The sequence below is a fragment of the Henckelia pumila genome, chromosome 2 (genome assembly GCF_033568475.1).
Source record: "Henckelia pumila isolate YLH828 chromosome 2, ASM3356847v2, whole genome shotgun sequence".
NCBI classification, from domain to species: domain Eukaryota; kingdom Viridiplantae; phylum Streptophyta; class Magnoliopsida; order Lamiales; family Gesneriaceae; genus Henckelia; species Henckelia pumila.
In genome coordinates, this window is record NC_133121.1 from 63,989,856 (window position 1) to 64,017,595 (window position 27,740).

General features: G+C 37.8%; 1 pseudogene; it reads left to right on the forward strand.

Annotated features, from left to right (window-relative positions):
* The window catches only part of LOC140877692 (disease resistance protein RPM1-like), a 68,142-nt pseudogene extending 42,987 nt beyond the window's left edge, over positions 1-25,155 (forward strand).
* Positions 25,156-27,740: the final 2,585 nt, after the last annotated feature.

Below are 27,740 nucleotides of genomic sequence, written 5' to 3' on the forward strand. Positions count from 1 at the left end.
CCCTACAAAATAACATAAGGTGGATCGACTATCCAACTTATCTCCCACTGTCTGCTTCACGTAAGCAGGACATCCCCAAATCCTCAAGTACGAATACTTAGGAGCTTTGCCATTCCATAACTCGTATGGTGTTTTGTCCACTGCTTTGGTGTGGACGTTGTTCAACAACAATACCGCCGTTTCAAGCGCGTAGCACCAAAACGAAGGTGGAAGCTCAGTGAAGCTCATCATGGATCGAACCATGTCCAACAAAGTTCGATTACGACGCTCCGATACACCATTCAGCTGAGGTGTCATAGGAGGAGTCCACTGAGAGAGAATCCCATTCTCTTTCAGATAGTCCAAAAACTCGGTACTTAAGTATTCTCCACCTCGATCCGATCGAAGTGCTTTAATACTTTTACCTAGCTTGTTTTCTACTTCAGCCTTGAATTCTTTGAACTTTTCAAATGCTTCAGACTTATATTTCATTAAATATAAATACCCATACCTTGAATAATCATTAGTAAAGGTAATGAAGTAGGTGTGGCCAAAATGAGTACCAATTCTAAATGGACCACAAACATCTGTATGGATCAAATCCAACAGATTTTGACTACGCTCAGGTTTCCCCTTAAAAGGAGATTTAGTCATTTTTCCTTTCAGGCAGGACTCAAAGGTAGGTAGAGAGTTAATATCAGACATATCAAACATGCCCTCTCCCACTAGCTTGTTCATCCTCCTTGAGGAAATATGACCTAGCCTAGCATGCCCAAGGTTTGCCGGGTTTTGACTATCGATTTTCCTTTTGTTCGTTGTTACCGGTTTATCAACATAATTTATTGGAACGTCTTTTAATTTTAAGTTATATAGATTGTTTTCAAGTTGTCCATTTCCAATCAAACATTCATGAAAGAGTGGGTGCCCGGTGAGCCAACTTGTGGCTAAGGGCTTTGATGACTCTTTGTATAAACAATCTTTTGTTTAATATAATTTACACTTTTATTAATGGCAATGACTTTATCTTTCTTCATATTGTTATATTGTGATATACTATTGTTGTTTTGATAAAGACCTTGAATATACTATAGTGTATGTAAGATGTGGTAGAACATGGAGATGTCTATCATGAAACACATCTTATAGTCACTGTGTATTCTAAACTGTTCCTAGTCGATTGAGCCGTCTGATAATAAGGATAAGGATCGCTCGAGTTTGAGACTAGCATTTGTGATGCAGAGTACCACGTTTCATTGGTAAGGAACATAGAGATGTTCGAAGCATGCAAATGGATATTCATACGATGAATGATCGAACTACCCTATCCGGACTTTCCAAGTGGTTATCACTTATCGAGTGGATAAAGTCCGTGGTTTTGGTTGTACACCATTAGTCCTTACTACTTGAAACATCATTGAGACTCTATATGCTAGTACTGTGCTTTGACTCGTTTACCGACTCTATTGGGGTCATCAGGTGTCGGGATTGGGTACAGTTACAACACATATAGGAGTCGATGCTTTGTTGTCAAGGATTCACCACATACTTGCGAGTGTGGATATCCTATGCGATCTGAGGAGATATTAGTGTGACGAATCTCTGGCCAGAGTACATGATGTGGTTTAAGAAATGGTTTCTTAGTAGCACATGCGATGTCACTATTTGATCTTCAAGATGTATTGCATAGTTATCGAATCTCGAACGACTCTCGATTTACCAATGGTTGTTGATTCGATCGGGATATATGGATGAAGGAACCGTACTGTACGCTAACCAAAATCTATTGGTTCTTGCAGGCACTATCAGTGATACCTAGGGAATCATGGGGCGATGTTGCTAGACGCTCTTACCATGATTCGATGGGCAAGTCGGAAATTGTTGTTCCGAGTCACAAGGAGTTGTGAGCCCACGACTAGCTGTATCCCTGAACCATTGAGGGTCACACAGAGTAATGGTTTTTTAATCTCCGTTGAGATAGTTAAATTTAAAGAGTTAAATTTAATGAACAAAGAAGTTGGACTTCTTATTTAAGAGTAGAGGAGTAAGATTTCCTAAAATGACATAGGGATGGGCATTTTGGAAATCACTGAATTCGGATTCAGAAAAATTTATCTTGACTTTAAAAGGTGCAGAAATGGTTTCTGTGCACATTGGAGAAATCGGTTTATCAATCGGAGTCATGATGAATTTTATATTAATTTCTGAACATGCGGGCTTTGCTTGTCGGGCTTGAACTTATGACTAATGGGCCCTAAGCTGTTAGCGGCCTACATTATAAATAAGTTATTGCAGTACAGAAATTACACACAACAGGTCACAAATTTTCGAAAACCCTAAGTATTTTCTCTAACAGTGGCCGCCCCCCTCCCCTCTGCTCAGGAAAATCCATCTTGTGAATTTTGAATTACAGTCTGGTTTAACGAATCAAATTCGTTAATTCTCTTCGTAGAAACTTCTGATAGATTTTCTAGTGCAATCTATCATAGGGATTAATTATCCGTTCGTGGACCTGATTGAAGAACAGTTCGTCCATTAGTTCCAGGGATATACAACAAGAGCAGAGCAATCTGTTGGTGTCCATAATCTCGATTCGAGATTGGAGGTAAAAATTTATAATTGTTATTTAATTTTTACACACACAATTTAATCGTAAAGTTTTGATACCCATTATGGAATCGTTCCATATAAAATTTTTAAACTTCCGCTGCACCGTGTATCAATTCTGAATGATCTGATCGCCGCGTTCTCCAACAATTCATTCTTGTAAATATTGCAAATCCCATTCACAAAATTGCAAGAAAAACCATCTCTATCAAGCATAGAAACAGAAATAATGTTTTTAATCAAATCTGGAACAAATAAAACATCTCTCAAAAGTAACTTAAAATCGTTCTGCAAAATTAAATAAACTTCTCCCACAGCTTTGGCTTCAACTCTAGAACCATTTCCGAGTCTCAGCTGGGTCTCACCCATTCTAAGCTTGCGACTTCTTGTCATCACCTGCAAATCATTGCAAATGTGAGATCCACATCCGGTATCCAATACCCAAGAAGTAGTATTAAGTGAAACATTTATTTCAATATAAAAAATACCCTTCGCAGTTCGCAACTGCTCTAGATATTCCTTGCAGTTACGTTTCCAATGACCGGGTTTCTTGCAGTGATGGCAAACATCCTTGGACTTTTCCATGTTTGAAGCCTTTGTCTTGTTCTTCTTCTCGGGTCCGGTTTTCTTGGATGGGGCAGAACGTTTCTTACCCTTTGTACTTGGCCCCTTCTTAGCAGAAGAAGAGGAGCCCACCAAGAGAACCGGTTTATCCTTCTTTAAAGTGGCTTCATATGTTACAAGCATATTGACCATCTCTTCAAGGGAGGCCTCTATCTTGTTCATATTGAAATTAACCACAAAACCGTCAAACGATGAAGGAAGAGAGAGAAGTAATAAGTCCACATTGAGTTCATGCTCCAATACCAAATCAAGCGTTACCAACTTCTGTATGAGCCAAATCACTCGTACCCCATAATCACGGACCGAAGTCCCTTCACGCATGCGACACGTCATTAGCTCTTTTACAGTAGCGAACTTTTCAACTCTCGATTGAGCCCCAAAAAGTTCCTTGAGTTGTACGTGAATGTCAGCAGCATTCACGGTATCCTCAAATCGCCTCTGGAGTTCATCAGACATCGAAGCTTGCATATAGCATTTGGCCTTGATATCATGGTCCCACCATATATCAAGTTTGGCCAACTCTTCCGAACTTATATCAGCTGGTGCTTCCTTCGGAGGAGATTTTTCTAACACGTAGAGCATCTTCTCCGAGGTCAAGACAATCTTCAACTTACGGAACCATTCCGTATAGTTTGCGCCAGTCAGTTTATTTTGTTCGAGAATAGAGAATAGTGGATTGCGCGAATTCATCTTAATGAAATACTGAAAAGAAACAGACAATAATCAGTGATTGTTTAATTAATTTACTAAGACATAAAATAGGAGAAATTTATTTTATGAATCTCACTCCCACTATAACGATTTCACTACCCTCTAGTGAAAACGGAAAAATGTTTTCCTTAGTGGGAACATGGAGTCCAATTGACAAACTATGGTCCCGAATAATATCAGCCAACCATAATTTTCAAAAGGTAGAGCCTAATTGCTTCCAAAGCAACCTCCACGTTTTTACCTCATGTCCAATAAGGGCCCAATAATATGACGCCGTTTATTGTGACACATCAAGATGACCCATCAATATTAAGTTGTGATGGACGGTCGCCATGTGGATCCCCCAATAATATGAGCCGATCCCATGGGAGTTCCACCCAACTTACAACATGTGTGATCCAATGTACAGCTTTCCGACGAACGGGCCCCCCCAATAATATGAGCCGGACCGTATCCGCGGGTAGCATCTCATACATTGATCGTTGATGGAAGGTAGGAACATTTAAACAATATTTAAATTTCCTTTTAATCTTGATATCAATTTTAAATCATATTTAAAATGAGGGATTTTAATTTTGAAAATTTGTCTCATCATTTAAAATTTGTATGCTTGCGGGATTCATACAATTTAGTCTAAACATGCATACATCGATAATATCATATATTATATAGGATGATCGATTCCATTTCTAATCGACCCGTGGTTGCCGATCACGAGTCTAAGTCCAATCCTAGGTAATATGCAAGTATGCAATGCAATCCTATTACATTGTGCTTCCAATTTACATTTCTTTAGTCTTTATTGCTGCTGGGCCCACCACGCTTCCAATCTTCATCTCCCACTAAGTATAATGTATTTACAATAAATAACTATGACAAGTAGGGGATACATTTTAAGGGGTGGGAACGGGCCATAAACCAGGCCCACTTTTATTACATATGATAATTCATATTGGGCCATAAACCAGGCCCATTAATAAATCCAACAACAATAAAAACAAATGTAAATTCCCTAACATACACCTACAAAATTGGTCATGGCAATCGATCATCCTTATCCAATAATATTTAATTCAAAATTAATTTATTGGATAACATGCAATGGCAATTAAATTAAAAGGATAAAATCATATTCCATATATAAAATCTTATTTTACATACAAAATCATATTTTATCTTTTTATCAAATAAAATCATATTTTACATATAAAATCCAATTTTATACATAAAATCATATTTTACTCAATATTTCCATAAGATCATATCTTATCATCAATTGTACCAAAAATAATTAATTTCATAAAATCTGATTTAACGGATAAAATCTATAAATTTTCCAAAAATTCAAATTTATCCAAAAATCAATTTTAAAATTTTCGAACTCGAACAATTCGATCCGACGCCTCGTGGACCAATCAAAAACAATTTTCGATCGGACCAAAAATAGAATTTTAACATATTAAAATTTTAATTAAAAATAAAAAATTAAAATTTTCTCGGGCCGCCCGGGACGATCCCGGGCAGCCCGCGCCCCAAAAGGGGCTCGGGCCGGGCAGCCAAAAGGCAGCGACGATCGCTGCCCTGGGCAACGATCACATCGCTGCCCGTGTTTTGCCCGTCAAAAAATTTAATTTTTTAAAATTTGTTTTGTTTCAAAAAACCGAGGCTTAAAAATTTTGTACAATCGATTAATTTAATCGCTTGATCTGAGCAACCTAGCTCTGATACCACTGTTGGAAAACGATGTTCAGATCAATCAAAATTGATACCCGGTTCAGCGGAAGTTTTAAAATTTTATATGGAACGATTCCATATCATGGGTATCAAAACAGAAGTTTAATCCCTCTGATAGATTGCACTAGAAAATCTATCAGAAGTTTCTACGAAGAGAATTAACGAATTTGATCTGTTAAACCAGACTGCAAATTCAAAATTCACAGGCTGGAATTTTTCAAGCAGAGAGGGGAGAGGGGGCGGCGGCCACTAGGTCTCAAAAACCCTAGTGAATTTCGAAAATTATGCCTCTGTTATTTAATTTCTGTACTGCAATAACTTATTTATAATGTGGGCTGCTAACAGCTTAGGGCCCATTAGTCATAAGTTCAAGCCTGACAAGCAAAGCCCGCATGTTCAGAAATTAATATAAAATTCATCGTGACTCAGATTGATAAAACAATTTCACCAATGTGCACAGAAACTATTTCTGCATCTTTTAAAGTCAAGATAAATTTTCTGAATCCGAATTCAGTGATTTCCAAAAATGCCCATCACTATGTCATTTTAGGAAATCTTACTCTTCTACTCTGATATAAGAAGTCCTACTTCTTTTTTCATTAAATTTAACTCTTTAAATTTAACTATCTCAACGGGGATTAAAAATCCATTACTTGTGTGACCCTCAATGGTTCAGGGATACAGCTAGCCGTGGGCTCACAACTCCTTGTGACTCGGAACAACAATTTCCGACTTGCCCATCGAATCATGGTAAGAGCGCCTAGCAACATCGCCCCATGATTCCCTAGGTATCACTGATAGTGTCTGCAAGAACCAATAGATTTTGGTTAGCGTACAGTACGGTCCCTTCATCCATATATCCCGATCGAATCAACAACCATTGGTAAATCGAGAGTCGTTTGAGATTCGATAACTATGCAATGCATCTTGAAGATCAAATAGTGACATCGCATGTGCTACTAAGAAACCATTTCTTAAAACACATCATGTACTCTGGCCAGAGATTCGTCACACTAATATCTCCTCAGATTGCATAGGATATCCACACTAGCAAGTATGTGGTGAATCCTTGACAACAAAGCATCGACTCCTATATGTGTCGTCACTGCACCCAATCCCGACACCTGATGACCCCAATAGAGTCGGTAAACGAGTCAAAGTACAGTACTAGCATATAGAGTCTCAATGATGTTTCAAGTAGTAAGGACTAATGGTGTACAACCAAAACCGCGGACTTTATCCACTCGATAAGTGATAACCACTTGGAAAGTCCGGATAGGGTAGTTCGATCATTCATCGTATGAATATCCATTTGCATGCTTTGAACATCTCTATGTTCCATACCAATGAAACGTGGTACTCGGCATCGCAAATGCTAGTCTCAATCTCGAGCGATCATTATCCTTATTAACGGACGGCTCAATCGACTAGGAACTGTTTAGAATATACAGTGACTATAAGATGTGTTTCATGATAGCCATCCCCATGTGCCACCACATCTTACATACACTATAGTATATTCAAGGTCTTCATCTAAACATCTTATAGTATGTCACAACATAATAATATGATAAAAGATAAAGCAAATGCCATTATAAAAGTGTAAATTATATTAAACAAAAGATTGTTTATACATAGAGTCATAAAAGCCCTTAGCCACAAGTTGGCTCACCGGGCACCACTCTTTCAGGATGTTTACCTCGGGTGGAGGTTTATTTTAAATTGCTATTTGAGACAGGTGGTTTTATTATTCAAACAAATAGGTCATGCCAAAATTTTTAAAATTTTCCGCATTTTCTTTATTTATTTAGATATTAGTAGTTAAGGTCGTTTCACTACCTTTTTGGAAAGGGAATTTTTGTTTGACAAAAATTGCAAGATAATAGAACTTGAAGAAATTCAAGAACCACAAACCACTGAAAATGTGGAAACAACAGAATTAACTGAACCAATCATAGTACATGATGAACCAACAATTAGAAGGTCCGAAAGGACACTGAGAAAGCCTGAGAGGCTGAACTTGTTCCTTGAAGGTAGTCAAGATGACATTGACCATGGATCTGATCCAATGACCTTCAAGCAGGCAATATCTGATATAGATTCGGGACCTTGGCTGGATTCCATGAGATCTGAAATGGATTCCATGTACTCAAACAATGTATGGACATTGGTAGATCCTTCTAAAGGAATTGTTCCTATTGGCTGCAAGTGGATGTACAAGCGAAAGCTTGGAGTAGATGGGAAGGTAGCGACCTTCAAAGAAAGACTGGTTGCAAAAGGTTATAATCAAAAGCAAGGAGTTGACTATGAGGAATCCTTTTCACCGGTCGCCATGATGAAATCCATTAGGATCTTGCTGGCCATATCTGCATGGTATGACTATGAGATATGTAAAATGGATATAAAAACCGCTTTTCTTAATGGACACATTAAAGAAGAAATTTATATGGCGCATGCGGAAGGTTTTACATCTGTAGGAAGTGAGCAAAAGGTTTGCAAACTTAAAAGATCCATTTATGGGCTTAAACAAGCATCCCAATGTTGGAATATCCGATTCGATAGCACAATCAAAGAGTTTGGTTTTGTTAAGAATGCGGAAGAATCACGTGTATACAAAAAGGTTAGTGGGAGTGCTGTAACGTTTTTAGTACTTTATGTTGATGACATTATTCTTTTTGGGAATGATGTAGGACATATGTAACGCCAAGAACTTCTAAAATTCTAAAATCATGCCTAAAATTATTTTCAGTATTTATATTTTAAATTTCTTGAAGTTAATTGTTTAAGTTTCAGTTAAAGTTAGCCTTGCTTGACTTATTTGAATTAAATGCCTTGAACTGTTTAGTTAGTAATTTTTATCCAGGCAGGCGACGACGGTGGGCTTCGGTGGTTTATTTTCAAGATTTTTAATTTTAAGATTTTAAGTTAGAGGTAAAAGAGGGGTTTTGGCCAAAAATGCAAATTTTGAATTTTTAGGGGTCAAAAAGCAATTTTATCATTTTCTTGGGTTATTTCCTAAATTTTCCATAAAATAGGATTTTATTAAATCCGGGTTAGTGGAATTTCAATTAAAATGTTGAGAGTTGAAATTTTAAATTTAGAAGTTTGAAAATAGCAAAAAGTTTGAGGTAAAAAGTTTTAATAGTACAAGTAGTACTTTTGCTAGTACAAGTGAAATTTTAAAACACTACACACAATACACTACACTTTTAATTTACACTATCATTAAAATATTTCAATTAAAATCAAGACTCAAACCCTAACTCCCAAACCCTAGCCCTAGCCGCCCACTTCTCCCCTCTCCCTTGTAGAAGCCGTCCAACCCCTCCAGCCGCCGTCCTCCACCGCCTGCCGCCGTCCCAGCCACCGGAGAAGCTCCCCTAGGTGCTTAGCTTGGTGTTTGGTTGAAGTTCCACTCTCATCTCCTCTTCTTGTTCGAAATTTGTTGGTAGATTGGTGAAGGCAAGTGTAACTATTTCTTTGGGCTAACATTCAAGCAATATCTACCCCCACCCTTAAGACTTCTTGCAATAATTTCGAAAATGCATGATGTTGTGATGTTAGGGTTTCGAATTTGGGCATTTAAGGGGCTGATTTTGCTAAATGTGTTATGGGGTTGAGTTTATGTGATTTAATGTTGAGTATATGTGCAATGACATGGATTTATATGGATGTTCTTGCCAAAATTCGAATTTTCAGAATGTATAAGGACCTAAATTTCAAAATTTTGCATGTGTAGGGGCTGAAATTTAATTGATGTTGAAGTATTTAATGGTCTTGCATTGGTCTTGATTGATTGTTCAACATTTTGGAGTTTTGATGGTTAATTCTTGATGTTCTTGATATGTGTTGTGAAAGTGTGGATTGAGTGTAGCCCAAGTGTTTGGGAAAAGTCCTAAGAGAGGTTATTTGAGGTGTTTGGGTGTTTGGTGTGGAGATAAGTTGAGGAAAGTGGGCTAAGTGTTTGAATTGTTAAAATTGGAGGTGTGTGAGGTGCAGGGCAGTACTGTTCACGGGGCAGGGCAGGGCTGGTCTGAGGTCTGGGCAGTGTTTGGTCTGAACCATAGTAAAGTTCGTGTCGTTGTGGTCGCGTCGATATAAAATAGGCTCGATTCGGATAAGAATTGAGTGAGTTATGGATTTTTCAAAATTGGGTGTAAGTGCAGATTTTTCCTTTGAATAGGGGCTGTCCGATTTTTGTGTTTTGAAAATTTGCTCTTTTGATCTTTTGATGATACCACCTATTCCTTGGGATGATTTGGAGTGTTTGTTGAGTGTCGGTTCAAGCGGGACGGGTTTTGGATAAGGCATGACAAATTTAAGGGCTTTTCGGTTTACTTGCTCGAGTTAAGTCAAGTTTGAGGATTTTGTTGGGTAAGTTGTCTTCTTTGGACTTAGGGGCAGCCACTCATCCACCTTAAACTCACATTTTTGAGTCGAGTCTCATGTATTAAAGATTGCTTATTCGTGTGCATTTGACGTGTTCTTGAGTTTAATAAAGAAAAAGGAAGTTTACTTGTTTGCATGCCATTTAATGTATGAGTTGAGTCTTTATAAATGAAAAGGGAAAAGAAAGCAAATATTTTTGAATGAAGTGATCTGTTTGTGACAAGAGGGGTGTTTCTAGGCTGGGGGATGCCTCGGTCTACTCACCAAGAGGTTATAGAGGTTAGGCAAGGAGCAAGAGACATCTTGTTTACCCTTGCCACAGAGGGGCAATGTGGGATCGTGAGGCATCTCGGTCTCCTTGCCATAGAGGGGTTAAGTTCGTCGGGAGAAATCTCGTCGTCTTGCCGGCATAGTGCACTGCAGCCATGATAATGATCGAAACAGAGGGTCACAAATCAGGGATCGGATTTCTAAGAGGAAAAAGTAAAGAAAAGTTTAAAAGTTAAAGTTTCACAATTTTAGTTGACTCGTTTTGCATTGATGTCAGTCTTTCAGTTATGCATGAGTCTAAGTTGAATGTTATGAAAGTTAAAGTTTATCATAGTGTGAGTTCATTAATGCATGATTTCTATATCTTTCTAGTTTCATGCATATTACAGTTTAAGTTGAGTTTTTGCATCACGTATTTTAAACCCTTGTTATTATCCTAGTTATGCTTGTTGAGTCTTTAGACTCACTATGCTTGAATGTTTGCAGGTGAGGATTTTGTGGAGGAGACGGAGGGGCGTGATCTACTGGGATGAGGCCATCGGTAGTGCGAGGCCCAGTGACCGTTGCTTCCTTTTAGTTTATGTTTTTCCGCACAGTTATCGAATTTGTAATAATGAAGTATTATTTGAGATCTTGTAGTATTTATAGCCAGGATGTGCATTCCCTGTGCTACAGCTTATGTTTTGAAGTACGTTTTCCGCTTTTGCAAGTTTATGATTATCGTTGGAATTAATTTTAAATGCTTTAGTTTACTTTATGTTGTAACCGGGAGGTGGTTACTAGGATTGCATGTTTATGTTTAACACACTTAAGTTTTGAAGTCAATTTTCTTTCCTTATTTAAATTGCTGTTTGAGTCTTGATGGCTTATTTGTTTTACAAATAGGTCATGGCAAAATTTTTAAAAATCCGTAATTTTCCTTTATTTTAATTATAGTCTAGTAGCGAGTAGTTAGGGTCGTTTCAGTTGGTATCAGAGCGCGGTCTTGGTTTGGGCTGAGCCTACTGCCGATTGCTGAAACTCAGGGGATCTTGCCTCAAAGTCTGTAAGATTTAAGTTTAATGTTTTTAATTTTCTTAAAGTTTTGATGTATTAGTTTCTTGAGTTATTGAGAAGTTTAAATTTGAAGTAAAAATATTTTCTAAGGCATGAAATTTGATTGTTGGATTTTCTCAATGCGTTTAGATGGCTCGTCGTCGTGATCCGCGTGCAGTTACGCCTCCACCGCCGCCGCAGGTGGATGTAGGAGGACAGGTGCTAGCGGGATTGGCCCGCATTCTCGAGCGTCATGTGGATGCTCCTAGAGCTGGGATGGGGACTGTTTATGAGCAGTTTCGGAAGATGAACCCGAAGGACTTCGCTGGCACCACTGATCCGTTGATAGCGGAGGGTTGGATTCGCTCACTAGAGGTGATCTTTCGCTATATGCAGATGGGAGATCCAGATAGAGTGAGATGTGCTGTGTTTCTCCTCCAGGATGATGCCGCCCTCTGGTGGGAGGGTATGGAGAAGATTGTGAACCCAGCTACTCTACCTTGGACTGAGTTCAAGAAGCTGTTCTTTGAGAAGTATTTTACTGCTGATGTGAGAGGCCGTTTGAAGACGGAGTTTATGAGCTTGAGACAGGGAGACTTGTCGGTGGCACAGTTTGTGGTGAAGTTCGAGAGGGGCTGCCATTTCGTGCCTTTGATTGGAGATGATGAGAAAGAGAAGCTGGAGCACTTTCTTGTAGGGCTTCGACCTACCATCCGTAGGGATGTGCTGATGGCTGAGCCATCTGATTATGCTTCAACACTGAGGCGTGCCTTGAGGTCCGAGCAGACGCTGAGAGATATTAGCGCGGAGGTGCATGGCAAGAGGCCCTTCCCTCATCAGGGCCACTCTCAGCAGCAGCAGCATGGCAAGAAGCCGTATCATGGACCCCCGAGACAGCAGGGACAACAGGCACCGCAGGGGCGTCAGGCCCAGAGACAGGTTCCTCCCAAGGCTGGGGAGAAGCCTATTTGTCAGTTTTGCCATCGTCCGCATTTTGGGAAGTGTTTGAAGGATGCTGGAGTTTGCTTCAAGTGCAAGAAGCCAGGACATATGTCTACCCATTGTCCAGAGCTGAGGAGGCCCGTGCAGGGCAGAGTGTTCGTGATGGAGGCCGAGCAGGCCGACCCAGACACTACTCTTCTCACAGGTAATATCTTAACTTTTGGGTTAGAGCAGTTAAAGATTTGTAGATGCATGTGACTCTAAGTCTTTGCTTGTTTGAGGTTTTCTCTAAGTATCTTGCTGTTTGTCTTAGGTCCTTTGACTGTTTTGATTGAATAGTATCTTGTTTGGGAATTGTTGAATTAGAATGAGCCTAAGTAGAACTCGTGGTTTTAACTTCAACCTTTTGTCGTTGTAACTACTGCTATGCAGGTAGGATTGTTGTGGCAGGCATAGCCACGAGGGCCTTATTAGACTCAGGGGCTACCCATTCCTTTATATCGGAGTCTTTTGCCCTTGAGAGGGGCATTCAGAGCGAGGAATTGGAGGTTGGATTCTCAGTTACTATCCCCTCAGGAGAAGAGCTATCCACCAGGAGCTTGGTGAGAGACCTTGTATTGCTTTTGCAGGGTCAGTCAGTGGTAGCAGACCTCATAGTGCTACCTTTGCCAGAGTTTGACCTGATTCTTGGGATGGATTGGATGACGAAGAATGCGGTGATGATAGATTTTCAGCAGAGGTCAGTACTAGTCAGGCCTGAGGGCGAGGAACCGTTTTGGTTTGAGGCTGCTAAGAGCTTGAGGAAGACTCGAGTCATTTCTACTTTGCAAGCTCAGAGGCTTGTACTTAGTGGGTGCGAGTCATTTCTAGCCAATTTATCTTTGACAGAGCTGCCAGAGCGACCAGTTATTTCTGATGTGGCTATCGTCAGGGAGTTTGAGGATGTGTTCCCTAGCGATGTTGTGGGAATTCCGCCCGATAGAGAAGTGGAGTTCTCTATAGATTTGGTTTCCGGTACTGTGCCTATCTCCAAGGCACCGTACAGGTTGGCTCCTACCGAAATGAAGGAGTTAAAAGAGCAGATTCAAGAGTTGCTTGACAAGGGATTCATTCGCCCTAGTTTCTCCCCTTGGGGCGCACCAGTCCTCTTTGTTAAGAAGAAGGACGGTAGTCTAAGACTGTGCATAGACTACCGAGGTTTGAACGGAGTGACTGTGAAGAACAAGTACCCATTACCTAGGATCGAGGACCTCTTCGATCAATTGCAAGGTGCATCCGTCTTTTCGAAGATTGATCTTCGTTCAGGTTATCACCAGTTGAAGGTGAAGGAGTCAGATGTGGCGAAGACAGCTTTTAGGACGCGTTACGGTCATTATGAGTTCCTTGTGATGCCGTTTGGTATGACGAACGCGCCCGCGGTTTTCATGGATCTTATGAACCGCGTGTTTCAGCCTTACTTGGACCGCTTTGTCATTGTTTTCATCGATGACATCCTCATTTATTCGAAGGATAGAGTGGAGCATGAACAGCATTTGAGGACCGTTCTTGAGGTGCTTCGAGAGCACAAGTTGTTGGCCAAGTTTGATAAGTGTGAATTCTGGTTGGAGAAATTTGCTTTCTTGGGTCATATTATTTCTAAGAGCGGTGTGGAAGTAGACCCTTCAAAGGTTCAAGCAGTGAAGGAGTGGTCTATACCGAGGAGCGCGTCTGAGATTCGCAGTTTTCTTGGATTAGCCGGTTATTACCGAAAATTTATCAAGGGTTTTTCCTCCATTGCTGTGCCTATGACAGCGTTGACTAAGAAGAACGCCAAGTTTGTTTGGAGTGCCGAGTGTCAAAGGAGCTTTGATACTTTGAAGGAAGCTCTTACGACAGCGCCAGTGTTGACCATGCCATCCGGGCAAGGTGATTTTGTGGTGTATACTGATGCTTCCAAGTTGGGATTGGGAGCAGTTCTGATGCAGCGAGACAGAGTTATTGCCTATGCTTCTAGGCAATTGAAGGAGCACGAGAAGAACTACCCTACTCATGACTTAGAGTTGGCAGCGGTAGTGTTTGCTCTTAAGATTTGGAGACACTATCTCTATGGAGAGAAGAGTCAGATCTTCACAGACCATAAAAGCCTCAAGTACTTCTTCACCCAGAAGGAGTTGAATATGAGGCAGCGTAGGTGGTTAGAGTTGGTGAAAGACTATGACTGCGATATTAGCTACCACCCGGGTAAAGCTAACGTGGTTGCAAATGCTTTGAGCAGGAAGACCGCAGTGCTTACCTCCTTGTCAGTAGCTAGACCGTTGCAGGTTGAGATTCAGAAGTACGGTCTTGAGTTTTATGCGAGTGGTAGAGCTCCCCGTTTGTCTTCCCTAAGTGTGCAGACTACACTTTTTGACCGTATCCGTGCAGCGCAGTCAGTTGATGAGCAGATCAGGAAGTGGAGACAGAGGGACGAAGAGAAAGGCAGCGGTTTGTATGCTGTGGTAGATGGGATTGTGAGGTACAGAGGTAGATTTTGGGTTCCCGCAGGTGATTCTCTGCGAGTTACTATCATGGCAGAGGCACATACGTCGCCGTACTCAATCCACCCTGGTAGTACGAAGATGTATCGGGATCTTCAGCAGCTTTATTGGTGGCCAGGCATGAAAAGTGACATTGCCCGATTTGTGTCAGAATGCCTGACATGCCAGCAGGTTAAGGCGGAGCATCAGAGACCCGCCGGTTTGCTTAATCCTCTACCCATTCCGGAGTGGAAGTGGGAGAATATCTCCATGGATTTTGTCATGGGATTGCCGAAGACATTGAGAGGTTCGAATGCCATTTGGGTGATTTTAGACCATCTCACTAAGTCGGCTCACTTTCTTCCAGTGAAGATGTCTTTCTCGATGACTCAGCTTGCGGAGTTGTATATCCGGGAGATAGTCAGACTACATGGTATTCCAGTCTCCATAGTGTCTGATAGAGATCCGCGGTTTACTTCGTCTTTTTGGAAGAGTCTTCATTCCGCTTTGGGTACTAAGTTGCTTTTTAGTACCGCCTTTCACCCGCAGACCGATGGCCAATCGGAGAGGGTGATTCAGATTTTGGAGGATCTTTTGAGAGCGTGTGCTATTGATTTTCAAGGAAGTTGGGAGTCGAGGTTACCACTAGTGGAGTTTGCGTACAATAACAGTTTTCAGTCCACTATTGGCATGGCTCCCTATGAGGCGCTTTATGGGAGGAAGTGTAGATCTCCAGTGTTGTGGGATGAGATAGGTGAGAAATCAGACTTTGGTCCGGAGATTGTTCAGTTGACCTCCGAGGTAGTAGCTAAGATCCGTGATAGGATGAAGACTGCCCAGAGTAGGCAGAAGAGTTATGCTGATCACCGGAGAAGAGACTTGGAGTTCTCAGTGGGTGATCATGTTTTCATCCGCATTGCACCCATGAAGGGTGTGATGAGGTTTGGAAAGAAAGGGAAGTTGGCACCGAGGTTCATAGGGCCCTTCGAGATTTTGGATAGGGTAGGGGTACTGGCTTATAGAGTGGCCTTGCCGCCTAACCTTGATAAGATCCATAATGTCTTCCATGTGTCGATGTTGAGGAAGTACATCTCGAACCCATCCCATGTGCTTAGTTCGGAACCGCTTCAGCTATCTCCTCACTTGACCTATGAGGAGAAGCCCATCCGGATTTTGGATAGACAGGAGAGAAGACTCCGTAACAAGTCGATTCCAATGATCAAGGTGAGATGGCAGAACCATTCGGATGAAGAGGCCACTTGGGAAGCAGAAGCAGATATCAGAGTTCAATATCCGAAGCTTTTTGGTAAGTTTTAATTTCGAGGACGAAATTTCTTATTAGGGAGGGAGGAATTGTAACGCCAAGAACTTCTAAAATTCTAAAATCATGCCTAAAATTATTTTCAGTATTTATATTTTAAATTTCTTGAAGTTAATTGTTTAAGTTTCAGTTAAAGTTAGCCTTGCTTGACTTATTTGAATTAAATGCCTTGAACTGTTTAGTTAGTAATTTTTATCCAGGCAGGCGACGACGGTGGGCTTCGGTGGTTTATTTTCAAGATTTTTAATTTTAAGATTTTAAGTTAGAGGTAAAAGAGGGGTTTTGGCCAAAAATGCAAATTTTGAATTTTTAGGGGTCAAAAAGCAATTTTATCATTTTCTTGGGTTATTTCCTAAATTTTCCATAAAATAGGATTTTATTAAATCCGGGTTAGTGGAATTTCAATTAAAATGTTGAGAGTTGAAATTTTAAATTTAGAAGTTTGAAAATAGCAAAAAGTTTGAGGTAAAAAGTTTTAATAGTACAAGTAGTACTTTTGCTAGTACAAGTGAAATTTTAAAACACTACACACAATACACTACACTTTTAATTTACACTATCATTAAAATATTTCAATTAAAATCAAGACTCAAACCCTAACTCCCAAACCCTAGCCGCCCACTTCTCCCCTCTCCCTTGTAGAAGCCGTCCAACCCCTCCAGCCGCCGTCCTCCACCGCCTGCCGCCGTTCCAGCCACCGGAGAAGCTCCCCTAGGTGCTTAGCTTGGTGTTTGGTTGAAGTTCCACTCTCATCTCCTCTTCTTGTTCGAAATTTGTTGGTAGATTGGTGAAGGCAAGTGTAACTATTTCTTTGGGCTAACATTCAAGCAATATCTACCCCCACCCTTAAGACTTCTTGCAATAATTTTGAAAATGCATGATGTTGTGATGTTAGGGTTTCAAATTTGGGCATTTAAGGGGCTTATTTTGCTAAATGTGTTATGGGGTTGAGTTTATGTGATTTAATGTTGAGTATATGTGCAATGACATGGATTTATATGGATGTTCTTGCCAAAATTCGAATTTTCAGAATGTATAAGGACCTAAATTTCGAAATTTTGCATGTGTAGGGGCTGAAATTTAATTGATGTTGAAGTATTTAATGGTCTTGCATTGGTCTTGATTGATTGTTCAACATTTTGGAGTTTTGATGGTTAATTCTTGATGTTCTTGATATGTGTTATGAAAGTGTGGATTGAGTGTAGCCCAAGTGTTTGGGAAAAATCCTAAGAGAGGTTATTTGAGGTGTTTGGGTGTTTGGTGTGGAGATAAGTTGAGGAAAGTGGGCTAAGTGTTTGAATTGTTGGAATTGGAGGTGTGTGAGGTGCAGGACAGTACTGTTCACGGGGCAGGGCAGGGCTGGTCTGAGGTCTGGGCAGTGTTTGGTCTGAACCATAGTAAAGTTCGTGTCGTTGTGGTCGCGTCGATATAAAATAGGCTCGATTCGGATAAGAATTGAGTGAGTTATGGATTTTTCAAAATTGGGTGTAGGTGCAGATTTTTCCTTTGAATAGGGGCTGTCCGATTTTTGTGTTTTGAAAATTTGCTCTTTTGATCTTTTGATGATACCACCTATTCCTTGGGATGATTTGAAGTGTTTGTTGAGTGTCGGTTCAAGCGGGACGGGTTTTGGATAAGGCATGACAAAGTTAAGGGCTTTTCGGTTTACTTGCTCGAGTTAAGTCAAGTTTGAGGATTTTGTTGGGTAAGTTGTCTTCTTTGGACTTAGGGGCAGCCACTCATCCACCTTAAACTCACATTTTCGAGTCGAGTCTCATGTCTTAAAGATTGCTTATTCGTGTGCATTTGACGTGTTCTTGAGTTTAATAAAGAAAAAGGAAGTTTACTTGTTTGCATGCCATTTAATGTATGAGTTGAGTCTTTATAAATGAAAAGGGAAAAGAAAGCAAATATTTTTGAATGAAGTGATCTGTTTGTGACAAGAGGGGTGTTTCTAGGCTGGGGGATGCCTCGGTCTACTCACCAAGAGGTTATAGAGGTTAGGCAAGGAGCAAGAGACATCTTGTTTACCCTTGCCACAGAGGGGCAATGTGGGATCGTGAGGCATCTCGGTCTCCTTGCCATAGAGGGGTTAAGTTCGTCGGGAGAAATCTCGTCGTCTTGCCGGCATAGTGCACTGCAGCCATGATCATGATCGAAACAGAGGGTCACAAATCAGGGATCGGATTTCTAAGAGGAAAAAGTAAAGAAAAGTTTAAAAGTTAAAGTTTCACAATTTTAGTTGACTCGTTTTGCATTGATGTCAGTCTTTCAGTTATGCATGAGTCTAAGTTGAATGTTATGAAAGTTAAAGTTTATCATAGTGTGAGTTCATTAATGCATGATTTCTATATCTTTCTAGTTTAATGCATATTACAGTTTAAGTTGAGTTTTTGCATCACGTATTTTAAACCCTTGTTATTATCCTAGTTATGCTTGTTGAGTCTTTAGACTCACTATGCTTGAATGTTTGCAGGTGAGGATTTTGTGGAGGAGACGGAGGGGCGTGATCTACTGGGATGAGGCCATCGGTAGTGCGAGGCCCAGTGACCGTTGCTTCCTTTTAGTTTATGTTTTTCCGCACAGTTATCGAATTTGTAATAATGAAGTATTATTTGAGATCTTGTAGTATTTATAGCCAGGATGTGCATTCCCTGTGCTACAACTTATGTTTCGAAGTACGTTTTCCGCTTTTGCAAGTTTATGATTATCATTGGAATTAATTTTAAATGCTTTAGTTTACTTTATGCTGTAACCGGGAGGTGGTTACTAGGATTGCATGTTTATGTTTAACGCACTTAAGTTTTGAAGTCAATTTTCTTTCCTTATTTAAATTGCTGTTTGAGTCTTGATGGCTTATTTGTTTTACAAATAGGTCATGGCAAAATTTTTAAAAATCCGTAATTTTCCTTTATTTTAATTATAGTCTAATAGCGAGTAGTTAGGGTCGTTTCAACATATGCAATCAACTAACTTATGGTTATCCACTAAATTCTCCATGAAGGATATGGGAGAAGCATCTTACGTATTGGGAATACGGATCTATAGAGATAGATAAAAAAGATTGTTTGGGCTATCCCAATCCTTGTACATAGAAACAATAATGAAACAGTGTAGCATGGAAGAATCCAAGAGAGGGTTCTTACCAATGTGTCATGGTGTTTCACTCTCGAAGTCTATGTGCCCAAAGACACCTAGCGAGACTGAAGCAATGACACGAGTACCTTATGCTTCTGGGATTGGAAGCATAATGTATGGCATGCTATGTACAAGACCCGATGTTGCACATGCTCTGAGTGTCACGAGCAGATATCAGTCTAACCCTAGACAATCGCATTGGATGTCTGTGAAAGATATCCTGAAATACTTGCGAAGAAATAAGGATATGTTCATGTTATATGGGGGAGGAGAATTGAAGCTTGAATGCTTCACAGATTTGAGATTTCAATCTGATGTGGATTACTTGAAATCAATGTCTAGGTTTATATTCATGCTTAATGCTGGTATTGTATCTTGGAAGAGTTCGAAGCAAGAAACTACTGCGGATTCCACCACCGAAGCTGAATATATTGCGACATCCGATGCAGCAAAGGAAGCTGTTTGGATAAGTAACTTTGTCCAAGAGTTGGGTGTCGTTCCTAGTGTTGTTGATCCAGTCACAGTGTACTGCGACAACAATGGAGTCATTGCACTAGCAAAGGAACCAAGGTCTCATCAAAGATCCAAGCATATACTGAGAAGATTCCACCTGATCCGAGAGATAGTTGGAAGAGGTGATATAGTGGTCGAGAAAGTCGCCTCGGCAGATAATATAGCTGATCCACTAACAAAGCCATTGTCAGGACCTGTATTCGAAAGACACCGTGAGACGAGGGGCTTAAGATACATGAGTAGTTGGCTATAGGGCAAGTGAGAGATTGTTAGAGTAAATGTCCAACAAGCCAACTTGTGGTTGTGGGTTTTATTTATTTTGACGTGTAAACACTCTTTGTTCAATTTATTGATTATCTTAATGGTATACCTTTATATTTATACCCATGTAACAACATTAATATAAAGACCTTGAGATTACTATAGTCCATGAGAAATGCGATTACGCAATTGTTGGTAATCATGAAACACATTTCTCAGTGACTGTAGTCTCTGAATTAGTTCCTGGTCGATGAGCTTTCAAGAAGAAGGATATTGACAAGCTTGATTGAGATCAGTATTCGAGTCATGTTGATGCTACGTTTCATTAGCATGGATGTAGAGACATCCGCATACTCGAATAGGTGCTTATTGGATAAGTACACTGAACAACCCTCACCCTAAATTCTCTAAGTGGTTACCACTGGTCGAGCAGAGAATTTATAGTTACAATTGTGCACCATTAATCCTCACGACCCAATACACCACTATAGCTCTATCTAATGAGCACTGTATTGTGACTTGTTTTCCGACTCCTTGAGGGTCATAAGGTGGCAAGTTCAGTGCATTGTAAATTGGATAGGAGCTTGTGCATTGTAGTTGGGAATTCAGTTGCTCACTTTTAATAGTGGATGTCCTATGTGTTCTATCAAATGAATATCTCAATGAATCTCTGGCCAGAGTAGGATTTATGTTTTAGAGAAAAGATTTTCTCTAGTTACATGCAAATGAGATATGGCATGTTGGAACGTACACATAGTTATTGAAATCAATTGGGGTCTCGACATACCAATGCCCTAGTTTCAATCAGGACATATGAACTGAAAGGATCGTAATGTACGTTAACTATAACTGAAGGTTCTTGTAGGCACTATAAGTTTGTATCTAGGGGATCGTGACGCGACGTTGCTAGGCGCTAATCACGATTCAGTGGGTTAAGCCGAAATGAGTTCGGACATCGATAATTAAAAGATTTTAATTAATCAATGAGGACAATTAGGGTATGTCCACAAAAGATTAAATATGTTTAATCTAAAATTGCAAAAAGTTGTGATCCCATGACTAGCATACACCTGAACTATTGAGGGTCACACAAATACTAATTGTGATCTACTCGAACAAGATAATTAAATTAAATGAGTTGAATTTAATAGTTATAAATTTAATAAGCTTATAATTTAGATTATGATCTAATTTTAAATAGACACGAAAAATCAAGAAAGTTTTATTTTTGAATTGCTTCCATGAAGATATCGATATGTATATTGTAGTAACGAGTTTAACATGCTCGTTATGAAAATAAATTTGATTTATTTTTCTGGACTACGATATAAGAGTTATGAAATATTTTGTGAGAAATTTTTTAATTAATTTTTAATTGAGATACTATTTGGATAGTATTTAAAAATTAATGAAACTATCACAAAATATATATACATATATACATATCATATCAAACAAGATAAAAGAAATTAGAATGGAAAGATTTTATTTCTTATCTTGGTGATATATATATATATGTAGAAGATAATGAGATATTTGATTTATGGAAATCAAATAATTATCTAAATTGATATCTAATAATTAATGATAATATGATAATCATTAAGTTATTATACTTATTAATATGGTTAACGTGAAATCATAATATTAAGTAATAATTAATAATAATTTGTTAATGATAATATGATTATCATTAAATTATTATAATTTGTGTATATATATATATTTATACGTGTGGTTATTAAAAGGGTAACTATATTTGATTTATAAAATCAAATAACTTATCTTAAGTAATACTTAATGAGATTATCATTATATTATATATTACTAATAATAAGTTAATATATATATATGTACTCGTATGGAGGCTTGAAGAAAGAGTCAGACTTTCACAATCCAGAATCGAGAATTGCAATTGTGAATTCAATTCCCGGTTGGAAATTAAGATTTTGATTTTTCGTGTTCTTGATATACAATCTATATATCGTATCGACCTTGGTTTCGATACGATATTAGATTTCTTGATCGTATAATTTGAATAGTTGTCTAGTGCTAATTATTCGTGGTAGATCCAATTGATGGTCAACCAGATTTTTGGCGGCCGCGGCAAAGTCTATAGTTGAGGTCAGATTGAGACAAGACATGAGTAACCATCCACGACTGAAGATCGTGTGGTAATCTTTTTTCATGTGTTTAATATTTTATGCATGTTATTTTATGAATCAAAGACAACCCACTATTGTCTCCTGATCGATAGATCGAAAATTTTTATAATTTCACTGCGTATTCGATACGGGTTTCGGAGAAACCCAACACTCAAAAGAATGAACAGATTATGGTCTCTAAGTTATTATGACTTGCCCCTATTATCTAAAAGCATGCTTCTTGTACTTGAGCATCTTTCCAGAAGATTATTTGCTCCGAAAGTGGGAAGTAATTCGACTATGGGTAGCAGAAGGTTTTGTGGAGGGAAAAGAAGGAATGACAAAGGAAGATGTGGTGGAGACCAATCTCAATGAGCTTCTAAACAGAAGTCTAATCCAGGTTGCATATATATATGGTGATGGAAGGCCATATTTGGTTCAAATCCACGACATTCTAAGAGAATACATCATTTCAAAATCAAGAGAACAAAATCTTTTTAAAGTAACAAGCGGATCGGGGGAGGAGAAATGGCGTATCCTAATAAGATCCGAGTCATGGCAATTCATGGTAGAATTAAGGAGAGAGAAGAATTCAATAACGTGAAGTATCTTTGGTCTTTGTTTTGGTTGGAGTTTGCAGATTCAAAATCAGAACTCGCTTTCAGTAAGATTTTGGGCCACTGCAAACTATTGAAGGTATTGAATCTCAAAGAGCGTTCAATCGAAAGCATCCCAAATGAGGTACTCAAACTGTGAAGACCGTAAATTTTCCTAAGTTAAGGTTAAGATTTTTAATTTTTTAATTATTATTTTGTTTATGATAATTAGTGTATATTATGTTTTGTGATAATTATTAATTTATTTATGATAATTAGTATTAGTATATTTTATGTCAAACTCCTTTTTGGTGCTTATAAATAGAGGAGCAAAGCTTAGGAAAATACCACACAAAAATTTCTCTATTTTCTCTCTTTTCCTCTCCTTAATTTCGAGTAGCACCTTAACAAAATAGGGAGTCCCTTTTTCTCCTTAGATTTTCGAAAGCCAGTCAACTTTTGTCTTCAAAAGTTTCAAGTGAGTGGCCTAGGAATTGGGAAGGGAAATTTGCTCAACTTGTGTCAGAGAACTTTCGAGAATTGACAATAGAAATAAGAAGATAAATTGCTTTTGAAGTTGGACCAAGGATCAGCCTTTTTGTTCGAGAATTCAAGAACAACTTTCGAGATTTGTTTCTGAAAACTTTCGGTCCAAGCTTCATTTATTCAAGTTATTTGATTTTTCAAGCGTAGCAAGGTAAGTGAACTTATGTTTAAAATATTATGTATGATTTAAAATTTCGATCATTCATGATATTCTTTCGAATTTTGCTATGTAATTATTATTCTTGATAAATTTGTTATAAGTATGTTTTGGCACTGTTATGACTCAAATTAAGAGTAAAAAGGGAATTTTTGAATCATGTTTTGATATGGCCCTGATGCGGTGGGTAATAATAACCGTTTCATGACCTCACCCATTAGAGGGATTACATATAGGGGACTGATCAGTTAGCCGAGGAATTTCGGTGTCTGGCCAAAATATGGAAATCATGTCTATTTTGTTATGATGATGATGTTATGCTTTGTTGGGACATGAAAGAAATGTTTGTGTTATGAAAAATATTACAAGTTTTGAGATAAATATATATATGTATATATTTGATATGATCGATCGACCCCCACTTCCTGAGTGTTTCCCAAAATACTCACCCCATTGCTTTCCCTCCTAGATGATGATGCAGATGATGATTTAGAAAAGCAAGAACAAGATATGTTTTGGGGATAGTGATAGAAGAATATTTTTTTAGAGTTTATTTGGTTATTTTATTTTGGGATTGATACATTAATATTTTGTTATTTAAGTTTATAGTCGCTTCCACAATTATTTATTAGTTTTTTTTAAATTATCGAGTTGTAAAGACAATATTTTTGCAGCTTTTATTTATGAGAAAAGACTGGTTTGCATATACTGTACTACGAGACTGATTGTTTTATAATTTGTGTGAATTTAAAACAACGCCGGTGACACGTCTCGATCTCGGGGAGTGACACAAACTATATCACCTCAAATATCTGGACTTAAGCAGAACAAATATCAAAGTCATTCCAAAATCAATCAAAAATCTTCAAAACCTAGAGACACTAGATCTGGAGCAATCCAAATTGATGGAATTGCCCATCGAGATTCTGACGCTTGGCATACTTCGGCATCTCTTCATAGGATCAAACAACTCTGCAACCTCAAAGTCTTTTGATTGGGTACAAGGCATGAAGGCGCCATATGAAATAGGATCTTACTTGACAACGCTACGCTGGATAGATGCAGACGAAACAGTTGGCATTAAAATAGTGCGAGAAGTAGGGAAGCTAACCCAACTCCGAGAATTAGGCATCACAAAATTGAGAAGAGAAGATGGAAGAGATCTTTGCTCGTCGCTGGTGAATCTTACCAATCTGCGGTGGCTATACATTTCAGGCATTAACGAGGGTGAGTTGATTGATTTTGATAACTCTCTGTCTTCTTTTCCTCTTCCATTTCTTCATTTAATTGACCTAAATGGACATTTGGAGAAGTTTCCTGGGTGGTTGTATTCGCTTCATGGGCTGACTATAGTAAAATTAACGTGGAGTAGACTAAGAGAGGATCCATTACAACACCTGGAAGATTTGCCCAATCTGGTATGCCTACAGATGGGTATGTTTGCATATGAAGGCGAAGAGTTAATTTTCGAGGGCAGAAAATTTCAGAAGCTTGAAATATTGACTCTATGGAAATTAAGAGGATTGAGAATTGTGAGAGTGGAGAAGGATTGCATGCCTCATCCGAAACGATTGGATGTGTGAAGGAATGGAGGAGTTGCCGAAAGGCATCTTGCATTTGAGCAATCTTCATCATGTGAGCATCGTAAGAATGTCGGAGAAATTCACGAGGAGACTTTCTGGGCAGGAGTGGAAGCTTGCACATGTTCCTTTAGTTGAGGTTTGGGAATTTGTCGATAATGAATGAAAGATACTACAACATCTTTCGTCGTTCGTAAATAATGTTATGTGCATGGACCACATGATTTATTCATAATTTACTCCGTCAACAATTTGTTTGAGATCTGTAATAATCATTTATTTTGTCTGAAATTTTTTATTGTCATCATTTCAACGACTTTTATTGATGTACAATCTACGATTATCATATCCAGACACAACAAAAGCGAAAGAAGAATTTTTGTAGTTTTACGTTCCACTTATATCCTAAAATTAGAACCATCTATTCTTTTATCAATATAATAAATTGTAAATTTACATATCATCCTTCAATTTGGTAGATAAAAAGTTTTCAGCCAAATTTATATATAAATATAAAGGTTTTAAATGGAAAATCTATACAACATTAATTATTATTTTTAGAATAGCATTCATTAATTGATGATAATATTAATAAATATATATAATAATTGTTAATAATGATGATGATGATGATAATGATGATGATGTTCTAAAATGCGGCGCCTCCTAGGCGGGCCTAGGCGATTGCCCATCGCCTCGCTTTCTTGCAAGGCTATGTTTCTAGGCGTTGCCCGCTTAATCTTTCGCCTGGGCGGCTTGACGCCGCCTAGGCGGTTACTATTTTTTATTTAAAAAAAATTAAAAATCAAAAGCTAAAAGAGAGAGACGCGACGCGAGAAACAAACACAAAAATAAAGAAGAAGCGCAGAAAAGAAAGTCAAGCTAAAAATTAAATCTCATATTACATATGAAGACTTGATATCTATTAATATTTGTTGTTGTTATTATTATTATTATTATTATTATTATTATTATTAAAATTTTATAAAGAGTTTAGTACAAAAAACTGAAAAACATAAGACATTGTAAAATTATATTTTATAATAAAACTCCTGCATTAATATTTCAAGTTATTTATTATTTAGTTTTTAAAAACCATCTAAGCTCCGCCTAGGCGGCTAGGCACTAGGCGGTGGGTCACCGCCGGCCTACCGCCTAGCACTTTTTAGAACATTGAACGATACTAATAAATAAGGATATGTCATGCACGTAAATATATCTCATAGTAAAACAAAGTAAGAATAAATTAGTTTCAGTATATGATGTCTTTCCAGATAATATAAACAGTACAAAAAACTGAAAAACATAAGACATTATAAAATTATATTTTATAGTAAAACTCATGCATTAATATTCCAAGTTATTTATTATTTAGGTTTAAAAAACCGTCTAAGCTCCGCCTAGGCGGCTAGGCACTAGGCGGTGGATCGCTGCTGGCCTACCGCCTAACACTTTTTAGAACATTGAACGATACTAATAAATAAGGAAATGTCATGCACGTAAATATATCTCATAGAAAAACAAAGTAAGAATAAATTAGTTTCAGTATATGATGTCTTTCCAGATAATATCAACTAACAAGATTGCACTTCATTTTCACTTGCTCGAAAAGCTCGAAAAAATGTAAAAAATTATTTAAGAGAAAAAATTTGAGTTTTGAAATAAAGTAGAAATAAGTTGTACAAATTTATGTGGATAATTTAATAAGATTTGATAAATGATGAAATTTAAAAAAAAAATATAAAGAAAAAGAGATAATGGTGTTAGAGGAAAGTGAGAATAAATTAGTCATTTAAGATATAACATAAAATATATGTGTGTTAAACTTGGGGGTCAAATGAGAAGAATGTGGTGTGATTTGACATTTAAAAAAACTGTTAGTATGAAAGGTAGAACTATTATATAATAACAACATAAATATAGCTACAAAATTTGTATATGAAAAGTTTTTAGCCAAAGTGTATATATAAAAGTCTTAAATGAATAATTAGTCCGTACAACATCAATTAATTAATAATCTAATAATTATAATAATAAATACATATAATATATTATTATTATTATTATTATTATTATTATTATTATTAATATATTAAATTAATATTCAAATGAAGTGTTAATTAGTTTTTTTATTTAATTTTTTTGAGTTGAATGAAGTGTTAGTTTTAAGAAATCCAAATGAGAATCGAACTTACCGAGAATTAAACAAATAAATTAATTAATATATTCATATAGTGCAGAGAAGGTATAATTTTAAAGGAACAAAAAGTGATAAAACCCAAATACGTCTTTAAAGTTTCCTAGCTTTCCCAAAAATATACTAACATTTTATTCGTTCCTAATTATGTCCCTTATTTAACAAATAGTTTTCTTAATATGTCCCTCAAACTAAAAATTGCCTATAATACCCTTATTCTAACAATTATAATTAATATTTCCTCTGGGTTCAGAAAATGGTATCAGAGCCTAGGTAATTTTATTCAGACTTTATATTATTCATTAAATCATACTTTTCTTTGTTGAGAAAGAGATTTTTAATAAACCATGGATTCAAACGAGAGTTTGAACCAGAAGGATTTCATTTATATGAAATCCCATAAACAAGTGAATCTATTTAAAATAGATTCTTTACAACAGAACTTAAAGAGACTTAGGTCTTTTATAATCTCTGAAAAGATTAAAAAATATAATTTCTAATTCT